The sequence below is a fragment of the Falco naumanni genome, chromosome Z (assembly GCF_017639655.2).
Source record: "Falco naumanni isolate bFalNau1 chromosome Z, bFalNau1.pat, whole genome shotgun sequence".
In the NCBI taxonomy this organism is placed as follows: Eukaryota; Metazoa; Chordata; class Aves; order Falconiformes; family Falconidae; genus Falco; species Falco naumanni.
In genome coordinates this window covers 43,888,343-43,914,216 of record NC_054080.1, presented here as the reverse complement: position 1 = coordinate 43,914,216, position 25,874 = coordinate 43,888,343, and the positions used below count along the sequence as shown (strand labels likewise).

The 25,874-nt window shown below is 40.0% G+C and overlaps 1 protein-coding gene across 1 annotated transcript in view; it reads right to left on the bottom strand.

Moving 5' to 3' along the window:
• Positions 1 to 14,128: 14,128 nt before the first annotated feature.
• Positions 14,129 to 25,874, bottom strand: part of TLE1 (TLE family member 1, transcriptional corepressor) — a 98,753-nt gene continuing 87,007 nt past the window's right edge. Inside the window, exon 21 of the transcript XR_005825746.1 lies at positions 14,129 to 15,307. The gene's annotated coding sequence lies outside the window, so the exon portion shown is untranslated. The remainder of the gene's footprint in view (positions 15,308 to 25,874) is intronic.

Here is a 25,874-nt window from a genome sequence, read left to right as displayed (position 1 = left end):
ATCAGTTATCCTGGCTGCAGGTCCAGCCTTACATGGCAATCCATTAAAAACAGAGAGACTTCTCCCAACAAAGTTTTTGCTTTGAATTGCCAGATGACTGAAACTGTTAACTGTTTAGTGGTCACTCTCAAAGAGTCATCATATTTTTATTGTCTTTAAAAGCTTCTGTTCAATTCTGCAGTCTATTAAGACATCAGTAGTCTTCCTCATGGCCTGTATTTTTCAAGAATTATACAATATCCTCATTAGGATATGTTAGCATATATTTGTCCTCGGTGAGTCAGAGAGATACAAAGTATTATCTCAAACAAACTCTTAGAATGGAGCATACATCAGGGATGAAGCTTCTGCTTTGTAAATATATTCAGAAGACAGACACCCTTTTCCAAGTATTTAATGCAAGATTTCTTTGGTGTTCAAAAAAAGATCTGTGTGCTCCACATCTGTTTATACCCCTGGTTTGAATATTCTCTCTGTATCAAAAGGATAAAACTTCTGTAAAAATATTCTGAATGTTTATCATAGAAAGTCCAAAAACCACCTCCAGAGGAACTGGAAAAATACACAACTAAAAGAAAAAACAAATTAAAAAGGCTTGAAAGCCATTCAGACAAAGAGGGATTTACCAAATGGAAAAGGCAGCTGTAATGGCTGAACTCTCTTTATCAGTATTCTAACAAATAACACCTCCTGTGCTTTAAATATTTAATGTGAAATCCATGGATTTATATAGCTTACAAAATGCCAGAGGCTTATTATCTTTACAGATTGCATGACAGGAATATTCACATCATTTGATTCCACTGTTTAAGACAACAGGAATTCCTGCAGGTGCTAATGGTAGATAACTTGTGGGCTGCTTCAATAATCTACTAATTATAGAATTCCTCAGGTAGAACAATGTCATTAATCTGATTAAATTATTTATATTTCTGGAAAGCAAAATCTTATTAGGTCCTTGGCATTTGACTGTGTATATTACACAGCTGTGTTTGTAGTTTATGGTGGAGGAAAAAGGTCTGTATTTTACGTAGCCATCACCATAGCTGGAAAAGGACCAGAGTATCTTATATCCTGACTTCTAGTGCCATTCATAAATTTCAGGGCATACTTTGCATTGCATAGGTTGTCAATTTAGAGCACTGTAACACTTCTGAGAATGAAGGTTTGTTGTGAGGCATTTATCAGGCACCTCATCTTCTCAAGAGTAATACAGTAACAGATGGGGATGGATTTTCATACACCCACTACAGGGTATTCATGCTAACACTAGTGAAACTATCAGACACACTTATGTAAGACCAGAATCAAACCAACTGCCAGAATTAAGATGAGGGTTGTTTTCTATTAAAGAAAGCAGGAAAAACACAAATGTAATATTGTTTGCATAAAGCACAATCAAATCCCACTTCAGCAGCTATGATTTTAAAACAGGACAGAGCTTAGGAAACAGGAACTGCTATCAACCTTAACTTGTACATTAAAACATAATAATAGCACTGAAACTAGATGCGCTGTAAGTCAGCAAAATCAGAAATTTTGCTAAGTACTTGCAGCACAGAAGGCTGCAGCAATCATCTTCCTATCACACAGCGTAATGTGTTGTTTATAGATAAATGACAAATCCCACTGTCATCTCTGTATACCATTGCACAGTATACTTACCTTCTATTCTGCCACACAGCTCCATTTGAAACAATTTCCTACACTTGTACAACAATTAGAACAATTGCAATCAACACAAAAATGTTGCCATAGTAAGGAAATAAAACAGTACATTTTTAGTCATTTAAGTATTAAGGTATTTAGAGAATTCTTAATGATATGATTTGATGTTACACCTGTTTTAACTGCCACATCAGACAACTTACGTGTACAATAATTTACAGAATAGTATCAAGCTGTCTCTGTAGGTCATTATTCTGCTAACATTTATTTACAGTCAACTTAAATTCACATTCATTTAAAGCTAAGAACAGGCTTAAATGATAGTAGTATCCCTTCAAGCAAATAATTGCTGTTCTGATTTTATAAGTCATCACCTAGTACGATTTTTTAGCTTTGTGCCCATCTAAACATGCAAAATGAACAACACAGAAAATGTTGAGAACACCAGTGTCCCATTGGGCATGTATTAAAATACATGCTCTAAGAGTCCCTTCTTTCTTTAAAAACCTATTAACTTTTATGTGTTAGGTTTTGGTGTGAAATTCAGTTTTGAGACTAGAAGTAACTCATACAGTACATACTGTACGTAGTCAGCCACTCAAAATATTACAAAGCATTTCAAGCCCTAACATTACTGGATAACCTATACCTGTTTATTACTTTATACAAATGACCAAAGACTCCTTCCGGTGCACTACTGGCCAACTATCAAGTGCAAAGGATATCTGGAAAGGGATTAGAAAGAACAGTTTCACATATTCAGCTGATTCTTCTAACAAAAAATAATTTTTTGTGAGTCATATAACTTTCTGACAACAACAAAAAAGAAAAGTGATAACACATTTTACCTCTGTCCTACGCAAATCTGGTCATGTAAAATGTAGCATGTTCATCACAGTGGAAGTGAGAAAGAGTCCTCTCCACTCTTCAGTAACAGCTCCTGCGATGAGTCATAGCAGAAAGTCACCTTGCATAAAACACAGTATCTCTAGGGCCAAACTCTCTGCTAGTTGATCTGGCACAGTATAACTGCAATTAATTAACCAGAAACTATTTCTACTATAAGAAAGTTCAGTGCTCTTTCTATAAGCAGGTTTCTTATGTGCTTCTTGACAATAGACTTTCCTAGGGAAGCCTGGTTTGTGTGGCACAGATCTGAACGACAGCACATGCCTGCTGATACCGCCATGTCAACAGACTTCCTTAAAGCCTTTGAAGTGAGAAAAATGTCCATTCTTTCAGACACATCCACTTGAGTCATTGTCAGAGGAAATTTGCAGGTCATCCTAGAGATGTAAAAGTGATGATTCTTCCATCTGCCTTAAATCAGAGGGATATTCAGCATGCTCCCACAATCACTTCACTGCTCGGTTGGACAACATGCTCAAGGTTCAAGCCATTCTCATGTTTAAGAAAGTCCTCTGTGCAGAGTGAGACACACAGATATAAGCACACTTTTCTTGTGATCATCCTCACTGTTCCTCAGGCCAAGGAGGTCTGACGCATGTTTAGTATATACAGTAAGCATCTGCTAAATAGCCACATTTACAGAGAAGGGAAAAAAACCCATGCAGTATCTTACTTCAAGCTTAAAGGCCTCATTTTCTCCTACTCTACAGCTACTATTGTATAACTTTATTCAGCATACGCAACATTGCAGCAAAGTCTACTACACTCGGTAATAACAATCCAAGTGCCTGGAAAAACAAGATTATTCAATGCTGAACGACTAGTAAAGACCTGTTACAAGCTCTATCTGAGGGATTTTAGCATTTTCTCTAGATGATACTCAGATTTGTTTTCCTGCGTCCACTAGCTATCAAATCCCAGAACAATGACTTTTTTGTTCCTGTACAATGTTATATCACACATGTGAAGACAAGCCTAGATTCAGAAGGCAGCAAAACCAGCACTGGTTCCCATACCTGTTAGTGAGATGAAGAAAGTGAAAAGAAATGACAGAATTAGCTGTAGGTAATGCTGGGACCTTATTAATAGTCCTCAATGCACAGACTTTGTGCCCACATACATTCAGACTACATTATGCTCTGCTCAAGGATGCTAGGGATAAGAAGTAGCTTAATCATGCCTTCACATTTAATGTGCTACAGCTTTCTTCCAGTCTTTTGCAGCAGAGATAATGAACTTCATTAGGAGGGTAAGTATGAGAACCGTGTTCTTTCCTAAAAAACTTCTATGGCCCCACATTTAAAATTAAATCGGCTTTTGCCCTATGCAAAGGACAGTTTCTACTTTTCCTGATAAAACAGAAAACTATGCATAGAAATTGTTAAAGAACTAATTCCTACACAATACTCTTTTTCTCCACTACAGTTTAAGGAGGTCCTATGCATAAGAACTTAGGACCTTCTTACTGTTCTCCTGCATAAAGTTAAACTGCAAAAGCAGACAAACTTCTTCTGAACCAGATGCAAGTAAAAATAGCGGGAGAGTGGAGAAAGTATGCGGCATGAAAAAGAGGGAGTGCAAGACAGAACAGTAAGGAACAGATAATCTGTTGCTGTAAACTGCAGAAAATTCTCTGGTTCCAGGAGACCACAACATTTTGCACAGCTGAGAGCTGCCCTAGGATAAGAGACGGGGAAGAGAGATCGGACAGAACAATAGTATGTCATGAGGCCTGGTCAAAACTGGATTTCAGGTGTTAACCTTTGTATTAAGAGATCTTTAACCTTCAGGCTATCCAAGATGGGAGTGCAATGGCAGCGACTAGAGAGACGAACAGGTAAAAACTTCTGCCAAGCCGTAAATATCCTTTTGCAATGTTAACTGTCAACTGATAGTGGTATTATAGATGCACTATTTAGTTGGGGGGTGGAGACTGCTATTTTGCTTATTCTACATGACTGTGTACCTTACTATGGTTTTGTGTTTATTATTATTTTTTGGCAAATTAAGTAATTGTTTGTGTAAACGGAGTGTGTGTACATTTAAAAAAAACCCAACTATTCTTACAACATCAGTAACGGGCATGTAATTCTTGTATCTCTTGCTCATTCAAAATTATAACCTCAGATACAAAATAATTCACATTTTAGTCACTGATAAAAATGATCTGATTCTCAAAATTGGAATATGCTTAGGCAGCTCTGCTGCCTCCAGCAAAATGGGGGCACCTGATGTTCTTTATAGGATTTAACAACAAATATCTGCAAGTGAGAATGAACTCATTAGATGTCTGAGCGTGTTCTTTTCTCCTCCATCATTATTCAGACTTCTTTCCCACCCAGAAAAACATTGATGTCAATATCACTCAGGTATGTTCTTGTTTTCTGTGGTTTTTTTTTAATCCATGAAGTTTATTGTACCTCAGTCTACTTGATTGTTTCTCAAGATTAAACTGGCATGAAATGCAGTTACCACACAAATACTGCTAGCCCTAACTAAAGAAAGCTGTCATCTCAGATAGCTATAGCCTGTTACCTAAAACCCCATCAGATTATTAATCCAATGATCATTTAAAATAAATCCATTCTATCACAGAATTATAGAATCATATAATGCAAATGCAATGCATTACAATTTGAATTGTTATGTGCACTTTCATATGGTAAGGACACTTAACTTAGTTATAATATCCATATGTGCAAAGTCAGCTCAAAAACATTTCCCTAAACAAGCTTACAAATTAGAACAGCTTTGGTGACAGCTGCGTGTGTACCAAAAATTTTGAAATCCAAGTATCTACCATGCTGAAAAGGATCTCATTTCATTATACCCTTCTCCAATTTACATACTTATCCAATTCACCTTTGGACTCAAAGCACATAATTTAAACAAGAACAGAAGAGCAGGCTCTTGGAACACAGACACAATAACCTACATCTATATCATCACATAAACATATCATTGTAGAAACATGCAGTACTATAATTACAGTGTGCAGGAAAATAAAGCACTTATCACGTTATTGTTTGATTTAGCCCTTGCATGCCAGCTGAATGCAACCCTTAGAAGGCTTTGGGAAAACGGAGGGGCTAGTGAGCCACATCTGCCGAAGGAAGGAAACAATTCTGAAGCAGTAGAAATGTGGAGTATGTATATTCCTATTACTTCCTCTATCTCTAATTTTCATGGTGGGATGATAACTTTTTGCAAGTATTTTCTTTTCCAAAAATGCCCTCAGAAACATGTAAATATAATTTTAATTGTATAAATTGTTCTTGGTGCTTTGGATGATTCAGCAACACTCCAAGCCCCAACTCTCGTATCGCTCACAAACCTCCACTGGGGAACTGCAGTACATATTACAGAATCATTTAGGTTGGAAAATACCCTTAAAAACCATCAGGTCCAACTGCCAACCTAACACTGTCAAGTCCATCGCTAAACCATGTCACTTAAGCGCCACAGCTACACATCTTTAAAATACCTCTAGGGACAGTGACTCAAGTGCTTCCCTGGGCAGTCTGTTGCACTGTGTCACCACCCTTTCGGTGAAGACGTTTCCCCTAATATCCAATCTAAACCTCCCCTGGCATAACTTGAGGCCTTTTCCTCTTGTCCTGCTGCTTGTTATCTGGGAGAAGAGACCCACACCCACCTGCCTACAAGCTCCATTCACATAGTTGTAGAGAACAGAGAACAATAAGGTCTCATCTGAGTGTTCTCCAGATTAAACAACCTCGGTTCCCTCAGCTGCTCCTCATAACACTTGCGATCCAGACCCTGCACCAGCTTTGTTGTCCTCCTCTGGACACACTCTAGCACCTCCATGTCCCTTTTACAGCGAGGGGCCCAAACCTGAACACAGCGTTCGAGGTGCGGCCTCACCAGTGCCCAGTACAGGGGGACCATCGCTGCCCTGGTCCTGCTGGCCACACCGTGTCTGGTACCAGCCAGGGTGCTGCTGGCCGCCTTGGCCACCTGGGCACACTGCTGGCTCACGCCCAGCCGGCTGTGGACCAGCACCCCCAGGCCCTTTCCCACCAGGCCCTTTCCAGCCGCTCTGCCCCAGCCTGTAGCGCTGTGTGGGGCTGCTGTGACACAAGGGCAGGACCCGGCCCTGAGCCCTGTTGAACCTCATACAATTGGCCTCAGGTCTTTTGTCCAGCCTGTCCAGATCCCTCTGCAGAGCCTCCTGCCCTCCAGCAGATCAACACTCCCCCCCAACTTGGTGCCATCTGCAAACTTACTGAGGGTGCACTCAGTTCCCTCATCCAGATTCTTGATATTAAGCAGGGCTGGCCCCAACACTGAGCCCTGGGGAACACCACTGTGACCAGCCGCCAGCTGGATGTAGCTACATTCACCCCCACTCTTTGCACCCAGCCATCCAGACAGTTTTTTAACCAGTGAAGAGTACACCCATCCAAGCCATGAGCAGCTGTTTTTTCCTGCTGTGGGAAACTGTGTCAAAGGCTTTACTAAAGTGTATGTACATCACATCCACAGCCTCTTCTTCATCCACTAGGTAGTTCACCTTGTTATAAGAAGGAGATTGGGTTTGTCAAGCAGGACCTGCTTTTCATAAACCCATGCTGGCTGGTCCTGATTCCCTGGTTGTCCTGCACATGCCATGTAATGGTGCTCAGGATGATCTGCTCCAGAACCTTCCCTGGTGGTGAGATCAGGCTGACAGGCCTGTAGTTCCCCAGATCCTCCTACTGCCCTGCTTGTAAATAGGCATCACATTTACCAACCTCCAGTCAACTAGGACCTTCCTAGTTAGCCAGGACTGCTGATAAATATTGAAAATGGCACTTCCGCCAGCTCCCTCAGTACCCTCGGGTGGATCCCATCCAGCACCATAGACATCTGTGTGTCAAGTGGTGCAGCAGGTTACTGACCATTTCCTCTTGGATTATGGGGGCAGCATTCTACTCCCCATACCTGTCTTCCAGCTTGGGGGGCTGGGTACCCCAAGAACAACTGGTCTTACTATTAAAGACTGAGACAAAGAGGGCATAAAGTACCTTAGCCTTTTCCTCATCCTTTGTCACTATGTTGGCATGACATTTCTACATGGCATACTGCAGAAAAGCTGAAATCCCTGTGCCCCTAACAAACAGAAAGACTCCACCTCATCACCTGAATTATTTTCTAGTATTTTGACTGAAGTAAAGAAGCATAAATAAGAATGACAAATGATGCTGAGATAAGCAATAAATTTTAATTCCCTGACTTTAATGCTCCCAAAGAGCACATTATCACTACTTAAAATAGTGGCCACCATAAAATAATTAAGTGTAATTAATTCTAATCCTGCTCAGAATTTGTATATCAGGAACAGGCCTAATCTACCCTGAAAAAACTTAACATGCCATTTATCTGTTGGTCACTCTGTGTATAGCACTCATCACATTCATGCACATAATCCTTCTTCAGGAGTATCTGCACTGTTTGGGATCATTTCTGAATAAGTCAAACATTATATGGTGAGGCTAGTTAAAAAAATTTCTATTATTTTTCTATTCCATAAATCAGCAAAAGACCTAAAAGTTCTGACACTTCATTACAACTGATGGACACCTCTGAATCCTTCTCAATATTGACTGAAGCCTGCTGGTGAGCTTAGGCCTCAAGAATTAAATTCTCTAGCATAGTTCTGCCATGGAGGAGGGCTGGAGCATAGAGATGCCAGTCTTCAAGCCCTCCTGAATTCCCACAGCTACAGACCAAAACCACAAGCAAGCCATTTTGCAGATTGCATGGTGGGTCTGCAGTCTGTAGCAGCTGAGGGCATCACTTACTGCAGATTGAGAGGTCCATGTAAACTGTCCAGCCAGAACCACAAGCAATTTATGACTCTTCAGGAACTGAAGCTGTGCAAGAACTGTGGCCAAAATAATAATTTAAGGGTTGGGTGCTCTTACTCCGTTTCATCCTGAATTTTTCCAAGTCAAGTCATGAGTTGTTTGTTAAGATCTTTCTGTGGGAAATTTTGGCATTTCTACTTCTGGTTCCAGAAAGCCAGAAATTTTGACTTTTGGACCAGCTCTATCATCTTGATGTCTATCAAAGCAGATAAATCATCATCATAAAAAAAAGAAGCCATGGAAAAGTCAGAGCACCTTCTGTGCAAACCACATTACTTATTTTCAACGTGGGTCTATTTGATGTTACCAATATAAGAATTTTAACATAGGGGTCAGATCACACCTTTGCAATCTTCTTTAATTCCTTCTAAAGGCTACCCAACTGATACAAGGCAGCTAAGAACTGAGCAGGCATCTGGTGCAGGAGGGAACTGGGACCTCTTCAACTGCCACCCTGTGTGAGTGTAAGGAAAGAGGCAGAATTTGCCCAGGTGACCTGGCACAAGGTTGGCCAGCATCAGCTGCAGCTCAGGCAGCCAGCATGGGATGTGCCACTCGCACCCATCATAACCTGGGCGCACAGACCACTCGCGCAGCTCAGCTCTCAGCAGAAGGCAGCATCCAGCTTGTCTGGCTGCACAACCAGTTTCCCCGTCTCCCCAGGGGGAAAGGTGCACGATGTCCTGGTGTCGTCTGGGATAGAGTTAATGCTCTTCTCAGTAGCTGGTACAGTGCTGTGTTTTGGATTTAGTATGTTTTTAAACAGCTTAAAACCTGATGTTTTTAGTTGCTGCTAAGTAGTGTTTATAATAGGCCAAGGACTTTTCAGTTTCTCAGGCCCAGCCAGCGAGAGGGCTGGAGGGGCACAAGAGACTGGGAAGGGACACAGCCAGGACAGCTGACCCTAACTGGCCAAAGGGATACTCCATACCGTAGAAGTCACACTTGAGTACATAAAGTGTGAGGAGTTGGCTGGGGCCTGCCGATTGCTGGTGGGGAACTGGCTGGGCTTCAGTCAGCAGGTGGTGAGCAACTGTACTGTGCATCACTTGAGGGTTTTTTTCCCCTTTGGGTTTTGTTCCTCTCTCCTTTTCATTACAATTGTTGTTGATGTTATTATTATTTTATATTACTTAATTTCAATTATTAAATTCTTCTCCTCTCAACTCATGAGTTTTACCTGTTTCCCTGATTCTCCTCCCCATCCTGCGGGTGAGCGGCTGTGTGGTATTTACTTGCTGGCTGAGGTTAAACCACGACACACCCCTCCTCGAGGCCTCCCATAGCTGCTCATACCAAGCTGATGCAACCGATACACTCACCTCGAGAAGGGGTGTTTCAGGCAGCAGCTACCTCACTGATGGGGTCACAGATATCCCCAGTTATGGCATCTGGTCCCAGACTATCTTCTCCATTGCTGCTGTCCATTGCACTTCCCAGAGGAGATGAGGAAGCTGCCAGTTGGCACTAAGGTGACTTACAGGCAAGCAGTGGCCGTCTGGGGAGATGAGAAGACCCAGGGGTAGCTAGATTTAGTCATAAGATAATTTTGGTGTTTATGACCATATATCTGTGATAGGCATTACTCAGAGGTACATCCAGTGCCAAAAGGAGAGAGATCAAGATCACTGTGAAGCCCAAAACAATAAAAATACATCCAGATTTGGGGAGGGAGATGCACATATTTCATGCTTGCCTAGACATGACTCATCAGTACGCTCTTCTCCATGCAGCCCGAGGAGCTGCCCCAGTGCTTCCCTCCCTCCCCCTCCAGCCTCTCCCCTGCTCACTTACAAACCATGTCGAGCCACAACTTTACAGCTACATCACTTTCCCTGTGCACAGCTGGGCATACTGTGCATAATAATTCAAGGACTACCATTACACTACTGTTAAATAACTTTTTGTCTGCTAATCAGGATGCAATTGGATTAGCTTTCACTGCCTGACCTCATGGCCACTTAGAAACACTGCTTCATTTTCATCACAACATTGATGCAACAAGGAAATATTATAACCATTTTATAGAGGCACAGAGTGATTAAGCTGTTTGCTCAGTCAGCAGCAGAGTCCACAGCTGAAGTCATAAAACCTAAAATCCCACAACTTGAAAAATACAGTCATCCATCGCCTGTCTCCTTGACAACTCTGATGCTATATCGGAGAGTTTCCAGGGATGGCCATGTTCCACAGCTTCTCTCTGACCTCAGTGACCATTTCCCAGATTTGCAAATAGCAGAACAAGAGAAGGGAAATATTACAGATTAAGTTTATCTTTAAGCTTAACAAAAAAAACCTGCAGACTAATTACACAACAAAACCTCAGGGGATTACACAAACAAGTACCACATTGTATACACTGAAGCAGAAAGAAAATTGTCTGTGTACAAAGGAAAAATACATTTGGACAATGCGCAGCCATGTCCAAAGAACTACAAATAAATTTATTTAAAGGTATTTATTGGAAATATTAATGAGAGGTTTTGATGACCCTGGAGATATCCTCTTAGGGGAATTTCCACAATCTTCTAGCCTTTAAGAGTAGCTCTGAGCAGAAATTTGAGAAGAGTGAGGCTTTTGAGTGTATTGCCACTGCTTCAAGTTCCTCCACCTCTCACTCCTGCCCTCGACGGTACACATTGTTCTGCAAGATATCTCCCAGTTCAGAAGAACAAGATGCCAACTCCCTGTGTGTCTTTCACCTCAAAAACGCAAGTTTAAGCACACAGAAAACACCTAGTTGCCAAAAAGAATCTTAACCTTGAAGAAGCTATTTTCTACAGAGAAACACATTAAAAGTGGGCCAGAAGGATCATGTGCCAGATATACAAGATGTAACTTGAAGACTCCTGCTGTTGCACCATGTCCAAGGCAAAAAAAAACCTTCTCTTCCTTTCACTTGTTCACTTTACAATTAGAAACCATACAAGATGAAAGGGAGTTACACATTAACCACACAATTTCAAACTAACTATAACGTAAGCAAAAAAGTTTCAATGCTCCCTTCCTTGCTTCCTTCTGTTGTCTCCAGATGCGTTTCTCCTAATTTTTGATACAAATCATTTCCCCCTGTATTTTAAGGGACTAACCTTTCATGTTCTTTCAATATAACCAGTACTTCAGAAACATTAAAAAGTTAGCACAATTTTTAACTGTAAAATAGCTACATGAGAGAAAAACAATCTTCTGACCATTTGTAGATTCCTTTTGCCATGAAACATAAGTTATTGTGATGGATCTGTCATTTTAAGGTAGCTATTATTGCACTTGGCTTGTGTAAGATGATATGTTTATTAACACTGTTTCAGTGAACTGTGTCACTGTTGGGTAGACTTTAATGTTGACGGTTTAGCCTGGCTGATCTCTGGTGAATCACAGAGATAAGCTCATTATAACTTCAATAAGGAAACCGTCTATCACATGAAGGAACAAAAACCTAACAAAGATTTAGCTGGAGTGTCAGGAAAAATTGCTGTAAGAATACAGGATAAACACATTCTTCAGAAGAAGAAGAACATAGCAAAGGAAAATACTGTTTTCTACTACAAGAAACACTACTCTTTTTAGGATATTTCCATGGGTTAAGAGGAAGAGAAAAAAAAGGAAAAAACTTAGATAAACAAACTGTGTTTCAAGGCTAAGTGATTGGCCTTGATTTGGCAAATAGGATACAGGCTTATTATCCCTCTCCCTGCTTCTTTGTAGTTGCTGTCTATGTAGACAACTTTGAACTATTTACAAACTGGAATCCAGAAATCTTTCTTTATGTCTAAATATTGACAGAGCGCAACAATTTCTGGAAAACAACTTAATGACAGAATGGCCTAGGAAGAATGATGGAAAAGACCATAATCACTGTTCTTTTAGTGAGGCCTTTTCTATTATTCTTGTTGGGGAATAAAAAATGGCAAGGTATGAGATTTATGATGGGGAAGGAATCCCACTTTCTGCAGAGTTCCCCCATTCAAAAGGAGATTCTACAGTATCTGCAGCCATATATGCCCCAGATGGTGTGACTTACACAGCCCCAGTATAAGCTTGCTTCTTTTCCTGTGCGAGTTTTCTCTGCACTCTTTTCCGGCAGTTATGCCCAAACCATACTGTAATCTGCAAACCCTTCACAGCATCACTGAGAGCCTGCCTCGTGGTTTGCAGACTGCCCACTCACCTCTTGTCTTTTGCTTTTCTCTCACTGTCCCATGCTTGTTCTGCAGCTGCACCATATGACCACCATCTCAAACATCTTATGCTGTCGGCCATATGGAAGACTCTACCTTCTTGGAGTCACCAGCACTAGCAAGGTAATTGCTTGCTCAGTGATTCTTCAGTACTTGGTTGACATCTTGCACCTTCTTGTAATTTGACATCAGGCATTTCAGTATTTTCCCATCTTTCACACAGAAGACCCATAGGTAAAAGTCAGTTGAAAATGAAAGTTTCCCCTCTCTTTTTGTTTTTAAATCAGAATTTACAAATCCTAATAAATGTCGCTGCTTACAATGGACACAGATGGGGCAGGACCACCTTTCAGCACTGTCATGTATAGAACTTCCCATTCAAGACAGAAAATGGCATCACTCAGTTCATTTTGGCAACACATCAAGTGAAGAATAGTCTTCCCTTCCTCCCTCTGACTAGCTCCTTCTCACACAGGCAGTTTTCTTGTCCATGACGCAGACTCATCAGGAAAATCTCACGGTGAGGGACACTCACAAATTAAGCTGTGCTAACACACAGGTCTTGGTGCTTGGGCATTAGCTTGTTTCTTTTCCCATAGAGACCAACATATTCTTACCCCACAGTTTCCTTCGCTTCCTCCAGAGAATGAGAAGTGTTTGTATGTCTCAAACACATGCAAGTGCATTTTTCACCCAACACCTTTTAAAACAATCTTTTTGAGTCTTGGATATTTAATGTAACATTTTCATTTTTGCAGGTAAAAGCAGCTTGAGATGTTTTAACTATAGACCTCAGATGTCCTCAGGAAATTCAAAGTACTTTAGCGAAGCTGTTCTCAGTTTCAATAACGTGGGTGTTTGGAATTAGCACTTGTCACATTTATCTTATGTTAGAGTGGTTACAAATGCATCACTGAAACCATGACACTTTAACAAGCTGCCACATAGATTAGTACTACCTAGCTTTTACATGGCATTTTAGCTGTGAATCTCAAAGCAGACTACAGAAGATGGTAAGCAACATGCCATTTAGCAGACAGAAAAGAGTGAGAGACTGTGTGGTGAAACAGCCTGCCAGAGACTACTCAGGAAAACAGCTCCTTCTGGCCACTGAAAGTGGGGTCAGTAACATCCTGAACATGGGTGCTCCACCCCTGCCTGCCAGCAAGCCTTCAGAAACACCTTACAGCCGTGCATCTGAAGAGCCGGGTTTCCATGCAACATTATGGATGTCAATGTCTTGTTGCTGCAAAAGAGAAAAGGCAAGGCAGAAGGGTCCCTGCACGAATCAATTTCCAGAGATTGGCCTTCTAGAATGTTTTTTCAGTTGGGTTTTCACCAGGAGTGCTCTTCCATTCTAGCATACTCCAGTGCCATATTTTGAACTCCACTGAAACACAATACTGCTGCTGAAGCCACTAGAAACCTTCCCAGTTTGTACCTGCAAACCAAAGTAAGACTCTAACCAAGATGGGTTCCCATATGAAAACACCAGTAACCACATTAAAATGCAATATATTTATTTAGCAGACAATTACAATCAAACTGGCTTTCAGCCACTCACACTAGTATGCTGTGCCGTACCGTATCTTCCTTCAATAGAAGATATTGAACCTTTATTTACTAATCATGCGACCTCCAGCATTGACAAAAGACAGGTTAAGCAAGAGAAAAAGAAAGAAAAAGAAAAAGAAAAAACCCAGTAAGTTTAAACAGCCTTTTGATAGAATACAACAAAGGTAGTTTATGCCAGTTTAGAGTCAAGATGGCAAAAATAGCAGGACCCTAGTTCTCAAAGTCAACCCCTTTTTTAAAAGTTTATTACAAAACATTCTGGTGAGAAAGCTGTGGCTTGAACAAACAAAATTCCAGCTACAACTTTCAAGAAAGAGAAATCTGTGAAGCCAAACTGGATATCCAGAACTGAAATTCATGGCTACTTATAGTAGGAAGCAAATGCATAGCATGCATAGAGGACCACACTTCAGCAACTTTGAACCCCTATACATCTGACATGTTTGAAAAATACTCAAAAGGCATCTCAGAGAGGACCACAGCACTAACGTCTTTACATCTGTGCGTGCCTCAGTACCACCTCTTCTGTTTCGGCAACATCTAAAAATTTGCTAAGGTTGGAGAAGGAATTGGTGTGACACAACATAGACCTTCTGTTGCCTATTTCTAAGTCTTTTTGCATACTTTGAAGAGCTGATTCATGCTGCTTCAGCCATATAACATGGTTTAAAAGTAGCTGGAGTGAGAATTCAAATCCTGATTTGCATAACCAAGGTACAGCATTCAAAATAGAGTAAAAAACACTATTTTTGAACTGTTGGACTTTCATGGAAATGGCAGAGTTCAAAACAGAACTTTTGTTTCCTCCTCAAAACTACTCAATATATTAAGAAGAAAGGTGCAAGGAGAAGACAAATTTTTAAAGGACAACATAAGTTTAAAAAATATACTTCGTAATGATATTATATGGGGCTTCTAGCTTCACGATTTCATGCTCATATTCTCCTGTGTAGGTAAGTCTTCCTATTTAGTCCAAGTTCTCCTGTTTTGCATCACTTGTACCTCACACTGGTTGTGTTCTCCTCCCTGCTCCCCCCACTGAAGCCCAGTCAGGACTTGTGAGCGTTAGGAAGAAGAGGAACCTGAGGACCCAGAAGACTGCAGCATCTGAGAATAAAAATAATTACATTTTCAACAATAAAAATAGATTTGCTGTGGAGATGACAACATGCTTCTTGAAAAAAAATCAAGTTTTCAGTTAGCTTTAGTTACAATCAGCAAAAACCTTTTTATTGGTAGCGGGCCAACAGCTATTTTAACAAAATTTCTGCAATTAATCATTTCAACAACAAATAAAAATAATTATATATATATAAAGTTATATATTAATATAATTAGATATCCATGTGGAGGTGATATGCACTTTAAAGGAATTACTTTGAAAACAAGCAGGTTCATATATTTCTTGTACTACAATTTTCAATTTGCTAGCCTCACAGATTATGAATTTCAGTGTCCAAGTAACTCTGTCCTCCCCTTGATATTTACTGTATATACATACAAGTGCATGGGGTAAGTGGAATCATTCAGTACATCGCACTTAAAATTCACAGCCAGAATATTCCAGTATTTCATATCAAGCACTAGCTGTCAAAGTAGAGAAGTTATCTATCAGTATTTGTATCCATGCATTGGTAAGTTTATGCATTTGCTTCTGGGTGAAGGGCTTTTGTTTTGATTTACCTCATGTAATTTATTCTTTTAAAAACCTTGAGAAACTGACAATAACGCTACCATTTTGGGCTAAGAAAGGAACTCTCCATATTGTCTAGATGAAAAGCCAAAAATAAACAAAAGATAAAAGTAAGAATCTGATATTCAGAGTCTTTAATGGCACATAAGATGGTGCTCAAACCATCCCACTTTTAACTTTAAAAAAGAAATAATGGAAAAACCGACCAGAAATATGAGAGTTCAAGGACATCTTATTCCCTGAGCAAATACTTGGAAAACACTATATTCTAGAAGCAATTCATAAAGCTGTCTATATCATCTTAAGATAGAGGAGGGGGGAAAGGAAATTTCAGTCAGCATCATGACCCATATAAAAGAGATACGGTAAGTAAAATTACTAAAATACTAAAATAATACTCCAGGGATTACTACAATGAATAGATGTTGGGATTTTTTTCTTAGAGGATAAGGGTTAAGAAAAAGCAGTTCCAGGCTCACAGGATAATATTTATGCTACTCTCTGAGTTACAAACTCCATTTGCCTTTCTATGCTCCAAATTCAGATCTATAGAAATTGCTCAACTTTGTTACTAGTGTTTTCTACATACTCTCAAGGCCACTTTCTTCCTTCTCATCTTTTTTCTTACCAGTTTCTTAAAACCGTATTAGAAATGGTTAGGAAGAAAAAAAAATTATTAGCTGAACTAAAAGTTGGAAGCATTTTTTTCATAGAGAAATGACAAATTTACTCTCCACCCAAAAATTAAAAGTAAAAGAGAAAATTCCAACATAATTATGTACACTTGTTTGCCATAACAGCTTTTTCCCTGGGCTTTCTTTAAAAAATCAAGTTCAGCACACACTTCCCACTGAAGCTTAAGCTTTCAAACAACAAAAAATTCAATCATTTCCTACCAATCTCAAAAAGTCTTAGTGCACAAGAGACTACAAAAAGGCTAACAAATCCCAGAAAAAAAACCATGAATCAAAAAACTTTCCTTGAGAATTTAACCATCTAAAACAGCAAGTTAGCCAACTCTAATCACTCTCCTTCAGCTTCTTCCTTCTGAATTCCTTTGCTGAGCATCCTTTCTTCTTCTCCAGCTCTCTCCTCATTGCCTTTTCCAGCACCATTTAGTTCCAGCTCAAACACGTTTTAACAATGCTTGAGGTAGGCTGCAGGGAGTCGCACCTGAGTCTCGCTGCCTTCAGGTATGTAGTAGCTAGGACAAGGTGAGCCTCTTTCTTGTTTAGAATTATCTTCAAAGGAAATGAAAATTCTGGAAATGAGGATGGGTGAAAACAGTAAGGGTGGCCCTTATATGCATCTTCTTCCTTCTTTTAAGCCCACCCTCAACTTTGTTTAAGGGATTTGTATGGAGAAGGAAGCTTTGTGCCACATGCCTATGCTCCCTGGGTAGAAAAGCAGCTCAAAGCAAATGCAATAGCCAAAAGTGGTGGACACTGAGTTCCAGTTTTCTGGCCTTTCTAGCCTCTGGGAAGGGGTGTTTGGCAGTACTCAGGTCACCTTCACATCTCTTGCTCCTCACCTGCTTACAGGCAAGCTCTCCCTGTTTGCAGAATTTGCAGGCCTTGGAACTTCCTCCAGTTCCTTCATCCCCCACGTGAGGCAGCAGCACTCACATAACAACCATGTTAAAAACAATTTTCAGATTAAGAGTTAATTGAATCACACAATCCACAGCCCTGTTGATGCTGGGAGTGCCACCTTCCTGGCTTGCTTTCAGATGTCATTAAACACAACCCATCAGGTCATTTTTGCACTCATAACAATTTTGGGATGTATTTCCATTATCAAAAATGTCACATATATTTCTGGTGTTACTTAGCCTCTGTTTTGTCAAATGCAGCTAAAATAACATACACAATTACAATCTCACATCCTTATTTCAAAATTATTACGTATTATTTGACAATAACTGTCTTGCATTTTGCCTTATGTTATCTTCAGTAAGTACAGTTACAATTAGCAAAAGACTTGTTAAAGCACAGACATATCCATCCAGCTTTTGAAAAACAAAGCTAAAGTAGTAGTGATGTGATTCAGCTTCCCTTGTGGAGGCTGACAGCTGTGTAAGAAGCCTTTCAACACAGTGAGAACAAGTATTTCCCCTCCTTACTTGTATTGAGTAACCTGGAGATGTAATTTATGATGGATTCACAAACAAAATGGTCAATGGTTCAGTACAAACCAAACATAAGCAGACACATTTCTAAACCCGTCCGTCATGCTGCTTAAACAATCTGTTGATCCATTGAACAAATATATGTTGAAAGATTAGGCGGGAGTTGACTGCCATTCAGTAAGATAAATGTAGACTAGACTCATTTTCTGCCTGACTTAACACTTAAGGATTTGTATTAAAGGGGAGGGGGAGAGAATTCCAGCCACCTAGATCTTTGGAATGAGATTACCCTGCCAAGGACCTCACACAGAGGTCCCTACCAGCCCTCTTTCACATACTGAACCATCTGTTTTCTGAATAAAATTGCTAGGCAAGTGAACTGGCACTCAAGGAGCACCAATTCTGGCTATTCAGGTTTTTTTCTTAGCAGAATAGAAAAAAGGCAGAAAGATGGAGTTGTATGGGGTACAGTTGTAAGTTAAAAGTCCTAGCTATGCAGTCATGGTCTTCGTTATACTGTTGTTTCACAAAAGAGTTGCAGGCTATTGAGCCAGAGAGAAAACTGAAGACCATTAAGCGGGGAAAAGCATTCATGCTGCCTGGGGCCATCCCCTGGCTTATAGTAAACCTCCTCCTTACTCGGCTTCTCCTTAGTGACACTCCCTCTAAAAGCAGGAGCTTTCCTAGAGGAAGACTCTTGGGGTTTTGCCAGAAAAATCCCTCACCAGAAGAGATGCTACTTTCTGGAAGTTGAGTCCAACAAGATTTTGGTTAAAGCATGATTTGTTGAGATTAGAAGTAGCACCCAGTGGGAGCCAAGCGTGTTTTATGACTTGTGTTTCCCATGACACCTGAAATAACTGGCACCCCCAGCAAAAAGGGCTACTGAAAGTTATGGTGGGCAAGCTGTCAAGAGTTCCAACTGTTTAAACCATCTCAGGTAATTCATCATTATGAAGCATTTCCTTTTCTGACAAACAAAAAAAAATCCAACAAAATAAGAAAGTTTCTCATGTCTTTTTATAAACTTCTGAAATGCAATTCCAAATGTTTCAGGCAGGTCTGCAAGAGATTACTGATGAGACTTTAAAAAGACAGTAGATACAGATGTTTTTGTCAGGCAGATCTGGCTTTTAGAAACATGGCATAGAAAATCTGGTAAAATTCCAGGTTCACTGAAGTCAATGGAAACATTTCTGCCAGTTTCAATATATGCATGTTTTCACAAGCTTACGAAAAACATCTTTCTACTGGGTTTCCACAGTTCGAATCCCACATGCTTCTGGGAATGTGCCTTACTGTAATGATTCCAGAAACCTCTACCAGGTGCCTATCTTGTGCTCCTAGATCTCCTGGCAGAGATAAATTGCTCAGCATCTCAGAGCCTTCCATCCCATGACAACTGAAATGCACTTGTAAAAATTTTGGAATGAGTAACAATTTTCCAAGCATCTTGGTTCTAACTTCTAACTCTTGCTCCCTTTCTCACACAAGGCAAGATTTGTCAGATGCAGGCTGCACATGGGTATCACTACACAACCCCCTGTCCTGCAACACTCTCTTGGACCAACACTGGCATGTTCCCTTGAGTGTTTTGCTACCTCACAAATAACATCTTGCATGCATCAGGGCCTATTTCCTTTGTGTTACAGGGAAGTTGCTCTTTCAAGTATTTCTTTTTTTTCCCCAGAAAGAAGCACTTAAAGTGCTAAAATATGCTTAACCTAGGCCACCCCCTCCAGCTTTTCCCCAGTTTATTTTACTCTCTCTAAAGCAGATCCTATGGTCTTTAGCATAGATGTCTTTTTGCTTGTTTCAACAAGTGGAGGCTAATGCAGTGCTGATCCCTGCTGGATACTACTGTAATGCTGAAAGCAGCACCTCGGAAAAAGAGCAAGCCCATTGTACCAGATACAGCAAACACTGTTCAAAATTACTATGCTTGATTGCATCTCACTGTCTCCTGTGCAAATACTAGCCCCTGCATATTTAAGTTCAAATTCACTGGAGAAGCTTAAGGATTTAGAAAACAGAGGTGGTTTTGCTTAATAATCAACTAGTACATATGATAACAAACTCAAGCATATTAACTTTTCTAATACATTTGATATTACTGCAGTATTCCTACCCCATTCATAACCTGTTCCTCCTTTGCTGTTTGACTTGCTGTTGCGGTACCCTGCACAAGGCAGATGGTTCATGTGGTCCTGGGTACTACTACCATGCTATACTTTCCAGCTGTGTTTCTACCACAATACAATGCAATTCAGCAACAGAAATAGATCAGACTTTGGCCCATTACTGGGCTGCGAACAGTCTTGAGATGATGCTCTGCTGCATGACTGTTTTCACGCACATTGGGGTACCACAACTTTGCACCTGATATATTCGAGGGTATTCACTAGGAAAAAAATAGCAGATGGTGGCCAATAGCCAGTCTGAACTGGACTCACATGCCGTCTTCAAAGAGGACATGTTACACAGCTGCTACACTTGTTTTGAGAGGGAGAAAACAACTCTCCAGCACTGAACAGCTTTGTTACTCTGATCTACTTCAGAAAGCATTTAGAAACTTCATCCCATGACTTCTAACTTTTATATATTTATTTCTTGTTTTATCAATGAATTAAGTAATTCAAATTAATTTAAACCATATTTAAATTGTCATATACCTCTCAGAATTATTTTCTTGTAACTAAACAAAGATCAGGAAGAAAAAAACATACAACCTATTCCCTTCAGTTTCTTGCCATGCTGCTTTAGACAACATTAGCTGACTTTCACGTCAGTACTTCTCCCATACATCCAGGAAACAGTCATACTACTTACTGCAAGCAGCTTAGACAATAAGTTCCTAAAAGAAATTAAGAAAGGGGTATGATACTATTTACAAACTAGAGGACCGCCCACTGTAGGAGCTCTTCTCACTGTAACTGGACAGAGTTCAGCTCTTTTCATCTTCTAGGAGGGATGAAAGCTAGTTTTGGTTTTAAATTGACAAGAAAAAAAAAAGAAAAAAGAAAACCTACAAATTAGTGACACTCAGAAGTATCTTTTCTACCTCATTCTTTCCCAAGTCTAAAAATAGACGCTGTCCTACAGATGAGCCAGAGTATCCTATTATTGTCCCAACATATGCTTGTTCCGTTTCATTAAAAATTTGATTTCCCTGTTTCACAGTAAAGATGCTACCAGGAAAGATCAATAAATAACACCTAGTGCTCTTCCATGAGACATTTGGATGCAAAGTGCTGACGGGTTTGTGTTTTCTTGGGTTTTTACTCAGATGGAGGTCTTTTTATATCACCAGTAGTCTGTATGAGAGTTACTTCAGGGATCTAATTCTATCAGAATTAATTTGTATAAAAACATTTTATTTAGGTTCTTCAGAATTGCTTCAGATTTAGCCTACTTTGCTTAAACAACTTAAATAAGAACACCTGTCCCAAATTTTAGGTACTTTCAAAAAATCCTCATAACAAATTAAAAAAAATAATTCAAAACAACAAAAAGGTACAGGAAGAAGCAGTCTGGAAACATGGGTAGACAAAGACATCCAGCACTTTTAGAACCAATGTTTCTTACTCAGTAAGTGACCCATCCATGACAACAACAAGGCAGATACGCTGGCTGAATACATTCCAACTACAGCTCCCTGTTATTCAAACATCTGGATTAATCCCAGATGAACAAAAAGTATCAGCTATATCTAGATACCCTAAGTCAATGATTCACAGGGTTGTACACTGGTCTAATTAAAAAAAATGAGGGAAAGAAAGGAGGAGGATGAGAGAAGAGGAGAAAGAATTGTTGAACAGTTTAAATCCTTCAGAAAGAAAATAATCAAGCAATTGAGATTAGTTTGGCAGTTCCAGACTTTTTAACCTAGCTGCTGAAATTATATGGGAAAAGAAAGCTACAATATGGTTCTAATGAATTCACTGGAGACAGTTTGCATTTTAAAGAAAACATAAACTTGACCATCTGGATTAAGATACAGCAGATTGCTGAGTATTTTTCTGCCTTCAGTCCCACGTATATGTCTAGCAACATCATATTTGGCACAACAGTAACCTGTGATAGGCTCCATGGCTCTTTTGAAAGCCCACTGGTACCTGCTCCAATCTTGGGAAGTCAAATGGTAACCACCATGATAAATGAGAGCCAGAGAAAGGCTCATTTTGTATTTTCTTTTGCTTAAGATAGCCACTACTATTGCTCTTTCTTTTCTGGATGCCATAACATATTCTCAGTAAGTAGTATCTACACAGATATCCAAGTCAGTATACTAGACCAGTTAGTGTCTAAAATTGAGGGCTTTACACCAAGAAAAAAACAAGACAAAACAAGTACCTGCCTGTAAGACCTCTATTATTCATGAGCTCCATAACAGCTTACTTGAATCCATCACACTTTCTCCACTCTCCTCAAGATGCGTGTTCCAGTTTTTGTCCCTACTCAGCTGAACGGAGGAATAGACAAGCTATATTTTTTGTTAGAATTAAAGAACAACAACACATAAACCAACAAATAAAAGTACCTAGGCAGCACATAAGAAGTGCTGAGTGGGGAAAATAAGGTTCAACAGCTACTGAAGTAGCTTAGTTCTTCATTCAGCAAAAGGTACTTGCTCTTCACCAAACTCAACAAAATTTTGTACAACTTGCATCCAGATCAGGCTCATCTCTCTACAAACAACTAATTTTTCTTCCTGGAATTAGCAGATGGGTTTGCAGGCTGGCAAAAGCTGGAATTTTACAAGCAGTACCTTACACCGTACTACACAAAGACCTTGAAGCTTCAAACACACTTAAATGCAACTTTTCAAGGATAACAAAAAGAAAATCTGTTTGAAATACAGGAAGCTGAGACTCCAAGTTTTGCCCAGAGAAGGAATCCCACAGTGTTTTAAAACACCTGATTCAGCAGAAGGTAAGCAGCAGCATGAAGAATGTATTTATTATGTCTTGAGAACACAGCATAGGTCACTCCTCTTTTCTGTTTACACTGCAGTGACCCCTGAAGCTTCTGAAGTAATTTGTTCAGCTGTGTCTACAAGCCACATTATGCACTGCATTTCATCTGGTAGGCCACATTTTATCTTACCATCAATATCCACATGCAGTTTTTAATATATGATCACTACACCGGAAAAAGTGTTTCTGCCTCACAGGGATTTGGTCTTACAATCAATAACTAGCAAATATAATCCATGTATTGCAATGCCACAGTAGAGTACACGGTGCCTAATTGGAAAAGAACACAGTGAGTCTTTACAGTAGCTGAAGCTAAAAGTAGCTGAATAAGGGGTAGGAGAGTTGCTCTCTTACAGTCGCCTCTGGTCCCTCATTCTGCATCTGGACATACGTGAGTATCAGACAGCACCACCAGCAGAGCAGAGTACTCCCAGGTCTTCCCCAATAAGTGTGCCCAGAGGAAGATGGTCATGAAAAGATTGCTACTCTTTTGAATCCATGTTTTGTATTACTATCATTAGCCAAGCTCGTTCCAATGTATACGATGTTCCTGTGACTGCTCAGGTTATACAAAGAGCTTTTAGGTCAACTTGGACACAGTAAAAGCACATAACAGCTTGCTAATACTTCACCTAAGAATAAGTCCTTCTCCATAAAGTCAATGCTGCATGCAAGTGCTGTGCTTGCAGTTAAGGAGAATTCATTTCAGCTACTGCATGGGAGGGAGTGATTTATATGGAGAAGAGCTTTAACAGTTCTCAAGGATGGAAACCACAACGGTATTTTTAAGGTATAAATTCCCTCTTCCTATAACGAAAGGGGAAAAAAACATGACAGGATTTTACAGCCCACTCAAGACTGAGTCATGCCCATGGAGGAGTTAAATTTACCATTTCTTTTTTTCCCTACATAAGGTTGTCTTTTCCAGCTCCTCTCAACCCAGCTGGTTACCACCTTCACTGCTGTTCTTCCATGTCCATCTAATGTTCTCTCCTTATGTTTTATCCCTTTTGTCTACTACCACTCCTATGACAGATGATACACCTTGCCACCATTAATAAGTGTATGTTACCACTTGTCCAACTCCAGCAGATGAGAAACACATAATAAAAATTGAGCAAGGACTACAAGTAGAATAATGAAGAGGAGAAAAATAGTTTCTCTTCTCTCAGAGAGTCCCAGGGAGAAAGAACAGCCCACAAATCATTCTGCCCCATCAAACTATTTCTGTCTGTCAGGACAGCGCACAGCTCTCTGGACTGCACAGCTGAAGGAGAAGTAGCCTTTATTCCAACTGCAAAAAAGTCATAATAAGAATGGTTAGGCACTGAAACATGTCCAAAAAGCCTGTAGTATCTTCATTCTTGGAGTTATGCAGAACCCAACTGGTCCTAAGCAACACAAGTTAACTTTGAACATGGCGCTGTCCGAGCAGATACTGCACAAGACATACAGATATCCCTTCTGACCTAAATATTACTCGGTAATCCTATAACAGACTGCCTGAGACTTTCCAAGCTAAATCAGTAGCTTTGGCAAGAACTGCCTTTGTGGGAAAACGAGCTAGCAAGACATCAGAAGCCTTTACAAAAAACATTAACATAAGGATTATGTTTGCTTCTTGGTTTTACTGAAGTGGTCGTGAATAGAGACTAGGGAGCAAGGACAAGAAAATACGAAGCTAGAGGCCTACACTAAATAAATGGGGTAGTTTTATGGGACAAATACAAGAGAAGCGGCTGAAAAATAACTAGATTTTAGCAAAGGCTGGCATACTTGTATAATTGAGGAGACCTATAGTGGATGTGCATGCTTTCCCTTTGGTAGAGCAAGGAGATCTACTACCCAAGAGAAAAGTCTTTTTTTCAGTTGGTTGTTGGTTTTGGTGTGGTTTTTTTCCCCCCAATAGATTTTCCACTAGATGCCTGAATTGGTAGTTACAAGATGACCTCCCTCCACTCGCAACAGGAAATAAAGCACATACTGATTGCACAACATGACATTCATTACAAAACTAACAGAAAAAAACAAAACAGCTCCTTCATCCAGTACAACATCCTGGACACTGTATCCTCCCAGCAGACTGGGATTTAATACCATTTCTAAATGCTTTCACCTAAAAATACCAGTCCTGATTTACCAATTCATGCAGAAGAGTCCAGCAGCACAAACTTCTCATCACACTGGTTCTTCCAGACTGGATAAGAAAGAAATGGGTATTTTGCTTATGTGCAATCCCAAGACAATAAAAAAATCAAGGCGGGGGGGGGGGGGGGGGGGGGGGGGGGGAGACTAGAAGAATTACAGATGTTAGGTGGCCCTTTCAAATCCTCCCCATCTCCAATTACAGTCAAAAAGGAAATGCCTCCTTTAAAAAGTTCAAAACTGCAACCAAAAATAAATCAGTGAAAGATCAAATAAACCTTCTTCAAGAAAGGGAAACTTGATTGCTGTGGGATACTCAAACAATTGCCCAGAGCTGAAGCTGTTCGCATTGTTTAATTTCTGTTTTCTTTCATTTTGTTTTTGTAACATGAGTTTCTTCACAGTGGCGTAGCAGCTAGACACCTCCCCCTCCCAAGGAGCTGGAGAGACAGCCAAATAACTGGCAATGTTTTACTTTTGATTAAATGTCTTGCTTGAGGCATATTTTCAGTCTTTGGATGAAAGCATGGGAAATTGCTATGATAAGCCTCAGACTTTAAAGTAGTAGTGTAGCAGGGAAGACACTACTACAGCACATATTATGGAACATTTCAAAGCAACATGGCAGAACACTATTCTGTTCCTGACAGAAGAAGATTCTGTCACTATATACGAGATTAACAGAACCCACATAAATAAAAAACCCACTTTTAAGGATTTCTATTGTACCAG